This window comes from Silurus aristotelis, assembly GCF_946808225.1.
Source record: "Silurus aristotelis genome assembly, chromosome: 7".
Lineage (NCBI taxonomy): Eukaryota > Metazoa > Chordata > Actinopteri > Siluriformes > Siluridae > Silurus > Silurus aristotelis.
The window spans coordinates 21,928,493-21,938,773 of record NC_139580.1 but is presented as its reverse complement, the minus strand read 5'-3'; positions in this window follow the sequence as shown (position 1 = coordinate 21,938,773).

Sequence of the window (10,281 nt, the reverse complement as noted above, 5' to 3'; positions counted from 1 at the left end):
ATGACATAGTAAATGGGAAATGGTTGCAGGAGTGTAAAGGAAACATTAGAAAGATGATTTCTTCTCAGATTAAGGTTTTTGGGTTTTGTTTTTTAGATTAGCTGTTCTATAATCCTTAATGGAATCTCTTTCCACAGTTTTATTCATCAGTGTTTTTGAGCAGCTAAAAAGCTTGAAATAGATCAGTAGATAAAATTTATTATGTAGATCACATTGAACAGTTTGTGTTATACCTGACAGTTTTTGATCACATTTAATGACCCGGTTTCCCTGGTAATTATGCATTTTAGTGAGTTTAATGAGAAGATTATAAGATTGTAAAACAGATTAATAAAATCTACATATAATTAAATATACTATAAACATTTGCATCTGTGCCACAGACTTAGAACAATGTATTGTCATCTTTACTTTTGTACATCTCTGAGATGAATCACTGATATCCAGCTTCCTTCAGGAAAGTATTCCTTAGCACATAGCACAGACGGAGTTTACCCTCCAGCTGTCTTAATACAAAATAAACTGTAAGACAGGGCATTGGGCAGCATCTGTCCAGCTGTCAGGGAGAAAAGTCTTAGGGGTGGAACCACAGCAGGAGCTTAGTAGCAGGTGTGTACTGGATACAAACCAGTGCAAAGCCCAAGGGAGTGTATAGACATTGAATGCTCTGATCTTCTCTGCTGTATGTGGGTTCAACCCTGAACTAGACAGTTATCCATAACCTGTTATTTTTGGTTGTTTGTCAGTGAAGGTAACCACAAAACAAGATCTTAATTTATCAACCTATATTTTATCTTTATAGAAAGAACTGTACAGACTAGTTATTTCAAACTGTGGTGATATGTTTGTGGGGGAAATATATTATATTTTCCTTTCATGTATCATTTGTGGATTACAGGATTTATCAAAGATCAGTTCCCTGAAGCAATACTGTTGAAGTATTTTTAACATCAAATTTAGTTTAGTGTTGAGGATTAAATCTCTCTCTCTGCATCAAATGTGGCCTTCACTGTCCTTCATATTTCACTGTTCAAACTACCAAGACAGAGTTAAAGCTTAATCACTTTTCACTCTATTGTTCATGCAGAATATTATGTGTGACACATGAATATGTAAATTCTGTTTGTTTGTAGATGGTATGCAGAAGTTATTCTGATAAGGAAGGCTCATGAGACTGAGTGACATCTCTCATCACAGCAAGAACACCTTCTGGATTTTTTTCATCGGAAAGCATGCTGAGAGTATTCCTCTTCATATAAACAGGATTTTTGCTCAAGTTTTCTTTTATTCTTTTTTTCTTTGTTCTTTAAAATTAATTTATTTATTTCCTCGCTGCTTTCCTTCTTCCATTCATTTTTAAAAACTTTTAAGAGCTAAAAGTAAAAAAAAAAAAAAAACATTAGTGCCATCCATTCACCCATCTTAAATACATACTGTATTCGACCCAGATCTCTTGTGACAGAGAATCATGTCAGGGTAGTAGGGCTAGAAATCCAGGAAAGGTAAGCAGGAAATTACAGGTGTGACACAAAGCCTGTGGAGTGTTGCTGGGCATGAGCAGATGGATCAGACATGATTACAGCATGGAGATGGTGGAACCATCTGTCTCTCTGACTGCTTATTATGGTGAACTCAGATAGTGAATCATTAACACAACACATGCAGCAGAGATGAAGCCTACTCAGCTTTTCTAACTCAGTGTCTGCAGGAAGTAACTGTTTAGAACTGCTGCATTTGGGCATTTACAGTAAGCTATTTTAAGTGCCCCTGTTACCATGTCAAAAAGCATATGGTGCATGTGGTGTAAATTTTAAACTACCTTAAAAAAAATTATATTGCTATTAAATGGGTTAAGAGTCATGATTTGACTCCAAATGCTGACATATTTCCTTTTGAAACATGATGTTTCAGTGACCATGTGTTTAAGTGAAGTGTTTATGTGAAATAATTTATGCAACAACCAACAGTGTTCGGGATATAACGCTCCCACTAAACATTAACAAAACAGACAATAGCTTGAAAATGAGAGCCTTTTTTTTTTTTTTTTTTTTACTGTGGAGGATTTCCCATCTTTCAACTTAAACCTTTGGTTATGGTTTGCAGTGTGTTTGAGGTCTTCATATTGGCACCTAACGTAATGAACATAATGAAATGAAATGAAACAGATATAAAATAAATATATTTGCTTTAAAAAAAACAAGAGATTGACTAGTAGCTAATGTTTCTACTATAGAACAAGACATATAATTTTAAGAGAGAAAGAGAAAGAGAAAGCAACCAAATAATGAACCATATAACGGCATGCAAATTAATCACTGTGCTTAAATAGATAAGACTGCAAAAAAACAACTCCTTTACTTCTTTACGCTATTAATGCAGTAATTGGCGTATTTTATTTCTTAATTCAGTGTTAGAAATCATTAGCAAATTAAACTAAATATTGTTTGCTTTTACTTGTTCAACTAAGAACACAAATAAATGCATGTACCACACTTATTACTGCCCCTATATTTAATAACTACTTTTAATTTTAACCTAAACCACAGAAAATTTCTTTAACTTTACAAGAAAACTCTTAAAAATGGAAGCAGTGTCCGATTTTGACATCCAATAATGTATACAATGATCATGGATAATTTGGTCCCCATAAAAATATAATATAAAAAAAACTTTCCGTTTACTCACAGTTTTCAGTGTGGAACTATAGTGACCCGTCTAAAACACTGAGCAGGACATCTGCTACAGAGTGCAATTATAAACTTCCCTCTTGAGACTGAACACTAGCAGAAAAAAAAATACGCTAGTGGTGCCAATAGACAGGTGCACTGATTCCCAGCAGCCAAACAAGGGAAAAAGAAAAGAAAGATACTGTTGGATTGCTTGTAGTTTACATTAACTGGGAAACAAGAAATAAACTTTTGTAAGTTTTGTTATTAATGTTCCCTTAAAAGAAAATGTCTGGGTTTTACAATCATCACACCAGTCACTGGGGTTAGCACAGGCCATCTTTCATCAGACAGTCTGAGAAATCCTTAAAAGGGCTTCTGGGTTAATAGAGGAATACTGAGCTGATTAAATTTAGCTTATAATTACCATGGGGCAGATCAAATATTAGGGAATTGGGAATCTCATCAATTCTCATCATACAGTATATGACCAATGGTTAGTAAATACTTGACCATAACACACTTTTGTTCTTTTTGTTCATCCTTTTCCAGATTAGTCTCCACTTTGTTATTCTAATTAAATAAGTAAATGAATAATAAAATAAATAATGTTGAAACATGACTATTGGGATTTGCTCATTCAACCTCAAGTGCATTAGTGAGATTAAGAAATGATGTTGTTTGAGGTGGTCTGGGGTGCATCAGTGTTCCAGTTCATCTCTATGGTGTTCAATAGGGTTAATGTCAGGGCTCTATGCCGGACCTTGTTTGGTACACATGGGCATTTCCATGCTGGAGCAAATTTGTACTCCTGTAGTTCTAGAGTAGGGAAATTTCATTATACAGCATACAAAAACATACTATACAAATGAGTGTTTCCAACTCCAATTTGGAGGAGGACCCACAAATGAGTGTGATAGTCAGGAGTTAACACGTGGCCATGCAGTGTAAATCTGCATGTGAATCTAAACTCTTAGGACCACCATGACCTGTTCATGACCACTTTACTAAATGTATTGCATTTAAAGGATCTCTGCACATGTACACTCATTAGTAAAGACATTATAGCGGAACACCAGCTGCACACCTCAACACTAATTAAATTGAGCTATTTCTTTTTATCAGGTATTGAGTTCATACTCGCTCTGGTGTTATCATTCTGTTAAACATTTCAAGGAGAGAAATTAACCAAGGTCATACCTATCTTGCAGCCTGTTGTAAAATATTGTTTTGATCATCTCTTATTTTACACCCAAATCTAGTAGTCATTTGCACTGTAGATGAAATATGCATATAAAAATTGTTACATATTTAATCATAATTTTCAAATGTTCCCAAAACTGAAATACAGTTAAATTATTGGGTCTTTATCTTATCTTATCTTTTGACCAGTTAATGACAAACTGGAAATGTATCAAATTATTTCATCCTAATGGCAAATTAATTACAGACTGTACAGTATATAATGATTGGGGCCATTAATAAATATCTGACTATTCCCATAAGTCTCTAGGGCGTGTGCATGTGTGTATTACCCTTTGAGCTATGAAAAAGGCAGACTACTAAATCAATGCAGTGAGTCATAAATTATTAATGCTTACTTAATCCAAAGCAATTGCGTTTAATTAAGTGAAGCTAGCATATCTTTTTTGCAGAAAGGTGCTGTGAGGTCACAAAGGCTTACCTTCGAAATTCATTAGCAAACCATACAACCATTGCTCATTACTCATAAAGGTTATAAAGGATACACTAGAGAATCATACTAAGGAATCCCAATTAGGTACCTTGAGTGCAAAAGTAAAGGGTAAAAATCAACTTTTAATGTAGACCCTGACAAAAACCTGACAAAAAAACTCATTAATTGGAGGATGACATTGGTTGATCAGTTGGGTGTTTTAAAGCAGACTTCCTTTTCGGCACTATGTGCCTTGTTTGCATGTTTGCAGTTTCCTCTCTGTTTTTTTATGGAGAGTAAATGATTTTTGCTATCAAAATCATTTGGGAAATGAATTCATTTTGCTGAAGTATCTTAACAATTACAGTGGCATCAAGGTTAATTGCCTAATCTGTATTGCCATAGAGGCATCCTGTTGAAATCCCCAAACAATCTGTTTTAAAATGGGGGGCCAGAAGACACCCATAAAAGAGGGAGGATTTGACCTACATAAAGTCGTTAACAAACACATGTACTAATGATCATAAAATTATATTGGAAATATTGAAATCTAATCTATAAGCAAAAAAAAAGTGTGTGCTATGGTTATACTTAGGAAACAGACCAGCATTTTTATTTAATTTTTTATTTTTTGCAACATTTACAATATAAGATCATGTCTGACAGTCAACAAGACAGTAATTAGTTGATGTCTGTGTAGTTGTACAGTTTTAAAATGTCTGGGAATTACTTGTTAGTTGAGTATTTATAATTCATTAGCCTGCTAGAAGAGACCAGTCATTGTGAGCATCTCTTTCACATATTCATACTGTTGACATAGACAAGACATTTCTGGGCTGAACAGAGCTGATGATGGATTACACTCTCATTCCCATACTGCTCATTGGTAAATAAAGACTCAGTGGACATTCAATCCAGCCATGTGGCCAGAAATGGCCAAGCCACCTGCTCACAATGCTTGCAAAAAGCCAGAAATGATTTCGCTAACCACACACTTACACCAATACAGTATATCCCTAAAAATATGTGAACAGAACCATCACAATGTATTTGATTGTTGAACATCCCATTCTAGACTCAGTCACTCCTTTGCTGATTTTTGCAATGTACACACAGCAAATGTAGACAGTACTTTTTATATAACTGCTGATATACAAACACATACATTTTCATAAAGAACATGATTAGTGTTAGTATGTGAGTCAGCAGTTTCATGTTCATAGAAAGGATTATGAGGCAATACATAAAATTTCAGTTTAAAAAATGATGAAGGAGCCTTCCTAGGTTTGAGCCAACATAATGCAAATTTTTTTCAGATGCTTCACTATTATGCATTATCAGACTGCCACTGAACTGTGGGTTATGGGGGCTTCTCATCATCAACATCTTTGCTGATATCTCATTTCTTTTGCTGAGGCACATGACAAAGAGGGTGTCAACCCTATCAAGGCTGAAATGAAACCCGCTGAAGGATAACTCTTCCTCGTGATGCAAGGCACAGTGCCACTGACTGGTTTATTCCACTAACATTGACTTTAATTTCATATTTAATAATCAGTCATAATGCTGTTGGGATGAAAGTGATTAAATGTCTGTCACATCCAGATACCTTTTTGTTCATGTGCATATAGTGACTTGCATAAGTATTCATCTCCCATTAAGTTTCTGTTTTTTGTTATGTTATCAAGTAGAACAGAATGTGACTTAATATTGATTATATTTTAGCTTTTAAAATTGAGGTGGGAATAAAATCTATAATATAAAATAAAATTATTTGCAAATAAAAGCATGCATGATTCATACATTTTGATACAAATTGGAGTGATATTGCCAAGACAATTCTGGTACAAACAATTGCTGCCCAAAGTTATAATAAATAATAAATAACAAATGGGGTCCACTGGTGTGCAGTTAAAGTGTCACATATACTCAATATATACATACCTGTTCCTGGGATATCAGCAAAAAAAACCATATCTAAACAAACAGAATCATGAAGAAAATAGAGCTATTCTATCAAATCAAGGTGTAGACCTTTGATCAGTATTAAATACAGCTTGGTTATAAATATATTTATAAACATTAAACAAATTATTATTGTTATTATTTAACATATATCTTTAAGAATTAGGCAATTAGTAAAGAGGGCAGGAGCTGGGGAGGTTCACAGGTCAGATGGGAGCTGTTCAAATTACACCCAACCATGGCTAAACTGCTGGACTTTCTTGAAGAGTAGCATTAAAAAAAAATATTGTTTAAAATAGTTGTATCTATAAGACCATATTTGAACTATTTGGCATTGACATAAAGCACTACAGCTGGCTGAAATTCAAAATTACAGATTCTATACCATATGCAATGCATTGCATAATTCTGTTCAGGGCCTCCACAGTTCCTATAAGCCTCTCTCCATGATGACCTCTGGGATATGAAAAGAAGACTCAATGACCTGTATAAATTCCAATTCCAAGGCAGTTTCGTTTTTTTTTTTTTTTTTTTTCCTGGAATCCAGATAGAGACCTGAAGATTAATGATAAACTAAATGAAGGTCCCTAGTGACATTAATGAGCTTGACACAACTGAATAAGATGCTGGTCCCACACTATGACAAACACAGCAGGCTGAAATGAAAAGCAGCAAACAGGCAATAAATCCCATGCAACACTTTCATGAATTTGGATGTTGGAAAGCGATCATGCAAGCTAGGAGGTACACTCATGTGTTATCATAGCAAAAATATTTGCCTGGGCTGCATCTTGAGCATCAATGTGGAAGGTAAGTCATTTTACGGTTACTCCTTGGGGAAGTTGCTATGAGTGTCTGCTGTTTGTCAGCAAGCAGGACAGGAACAGGCTGGCCCCCAGGAAGTTGTGTCAGTGGTGAAGCAGCCCCTGGTGTATATATCCTAAAGAGAAAAAATGTGTTGTTAAGGTATATTTTTTTGTAACCTGGAATAGAATTTAGGAAAGATCCTTTAACAGCTTTAGCAACTTGGGCTCTAATAAGTATGTGACATATGATCTTCTTCCAATTGACCTGTTCATCCCAGAGTATAAGTAGCACTAAATATGGACCTTTGGAGCATTGTAACAAGCATTGACCTTTTTTATACATCCTAATGATTGGGTGGATATTTGATACACAGTTAGCCAATTTATTCTGGAAAAACCTAAAAACTCATCAGGGACAGGATTGCACACAGCTGGGGGCAATGTAAGAGTAAGGAATATATGCGCAATAAATGTTTTTAATTTTGTTTAGTCTCTACATATATCTTTTGTTCATAGCCAATATTTATTGTTTAAGTTTTTCAATGAGAAATAGCCACTTGACATACAGTGTATTAAAACTGACTAGAAAGTTATAACTGAGTCCCGACAATATAAAAAGAGCATCGATGTAGCACATTATACTTAAACAATGACCTTCAGATCAAAATATAGTTGAATTCAGCACAAGAACTTCCGCATTCTGGAAGGCATTACACTTACTGTACAACCAGGCAGTGAGAGATGCTGGGTAAGATCAACTTCCCAGTGCCCTCAACAGGAGGAGCTCATTATAATGAAGGAACTATTCTTGGGCATGATCACAGCATTTCACGGATCAAAGCAGGCAGCACTGCAGATAATACGATGCCTGTTGTCACAGAAGTAAGCAGCCAATCTGAATTATTGTCAAAAGCTATCAGTTTTCTTACTTTGAGTATGTGTAAAAGAACATCAACGAGCATCCAATAGAGTGGAAGGTAATTAGCTATCAAGGCTCAGCTTCAGGTATTGTCAGCAGAACCACATGACTGCTCAGTTATAATTAAATGTCATTATTTGTGAAAACTCTTAAAAGAAACAAAAGCTAAACATGTCACAGACTAACACTTTGCTGATGAGTGCAAAATAATAGTTACAAATGTAATGATTTATTTTTTACTACCATCAGAGAAGCAATTTACAACTTACATCTTCAGATTTTGCCACTGGAAAGGCTAAATGTTTTTCATGATAAATGTCTTTGCAGGATGGAGTGGCCATCAATTTCATTTGCATGCAATTTTAATATTTTATTAATATCTTAATGAATTATTAGTTTAATTGATTAATGTAATGAAATGTCCTGTTGTCATTTTGATTATATTTGTAGGATAATAACAATAAGTAAATAAGTCATAATAAGACAGTGTTTACAGTGAAACTATTTAGAAGTGTTAAGCGTTAAAAAAATAAATACACTATATGGCTATGTTTTTGGGCACCTGATCATTAAACACGTGGTTTTTTTCCTAACATATTGTAGCAAATTTGAAAGGTTCCCTGGTGATCTAGTGGTTAGGCTGCGGCGCTCTCACCGCTGCGGCCCGGGTTCGATCAGGGAACCGACCCCAGCCATTAGGGTTGCACAAGCCAGTGCACTCTTAGTGCCGGTCCCAAGCCCGGATAAATGGGGAGGGTTGCGTTAGGATGGGCGTCCAGCGTAGAAACGTGCCAAATCAAACATGCGGATGATGGGATGATTCCCCCTAATGGGAAAAGCCGAAAGAAAGTTTTATTGTAGCAAATTTGAAAGCATCCAATTGATATAAAAAACATGTATACATTGTATATATGCTACAGGGGTATTACAAAGGGGTATTACTGGGACTAAGACATTTAAACCTGGCCAAACAATGCCTCTTGCACAAAGCAAGGTTCACAATGGAATGGCCAAGGTTGGTGTAAAGTGGAATGAATAGACCCCAACCTCAATCCTACTTAACACCTTTAGGATGAACTTAAACGCAGAATGCTCCAGAGGCCTCCTCACCCAACATCAGAATGAGCACAATACCCCAAACCAACACTCACATATGGGTATTCTGGACAGGTGTCTACAAGCTTCTGGCCATATAGTGTATATCATATGCACATATATCATATCTGGTGGTAAGACAAAATAAAAAGATAAATGATCTTTGGTTACCTTGTCCTTACTGTGTGACAATGAAACAAGTCTTTTTTGTATGCACAATGTATAACATTTAGAGTTTATAAATTCTTGACAAAGAACAAAAGCGAGCCTATTATTCACTTGCATGGCTTAATGAACATTGAGTATCTGTCAATCTATCCAGTGTCACATTATCATATGTGGCACATTTGATTAGCTGTGACGTGACTGCTTACCTAGTTTGCAAAACATAAATCTAGAAACAAGGTTGTTCTACATAGACAAGCAATTTACAAATGTGTCAAAACAGCAAGCTCAGTCGGTAGAATGCTAAGCGGTATAAGTAAACTGTGTACTTTTTTTTTTTTTTTGCTATGAGAATTAAATGTGTGATTTGATAAATATAGGATGTCTTTATTTTATAAATATATATATATAGCATTATTTGCTACTGGAAAATCAGATTTTCTTCACAGTAAACATACAATTCCATTAGAATGTATCTGAATCTAAGAATATTGACTTGGAGTACAAAGGAACTATACTAAATGTTGAATTAAATTCATGAGGACTTGGTAGCCACCTGGTGGTAAAATAGTTGTCTGGGGATCTCTTAGACTTCAGCAATGAGACTGCAGCAGAGAATGATCAAAGTTTCCTTATGCATACCAGAAAAAGGCTATCTGTGCATACAAACCAGTACAGTAGGACACAATAATAGTCATGAATACAGATTGAAAAACACCTGTTGCTAGGATTTTGTACACTTCACAAATCCACTTTGCATTGTGATGAAAATACACAAGTGTCATTTAAGGCAGATGTATAAATCAGGGGTGCATCAGCACCAAAATTCAGGAGAGGGGTCTCACAGAAACCCAGATCACCCCATAAACTGCAATTTTAAACACTTGAAACAACTGATACCCTACTGTAATGTACACTGATTGATGAATTTATCAGGAACCCCATAATCATGCAATTATCTAACCAACCTAGGATGCATTCAAATTATTT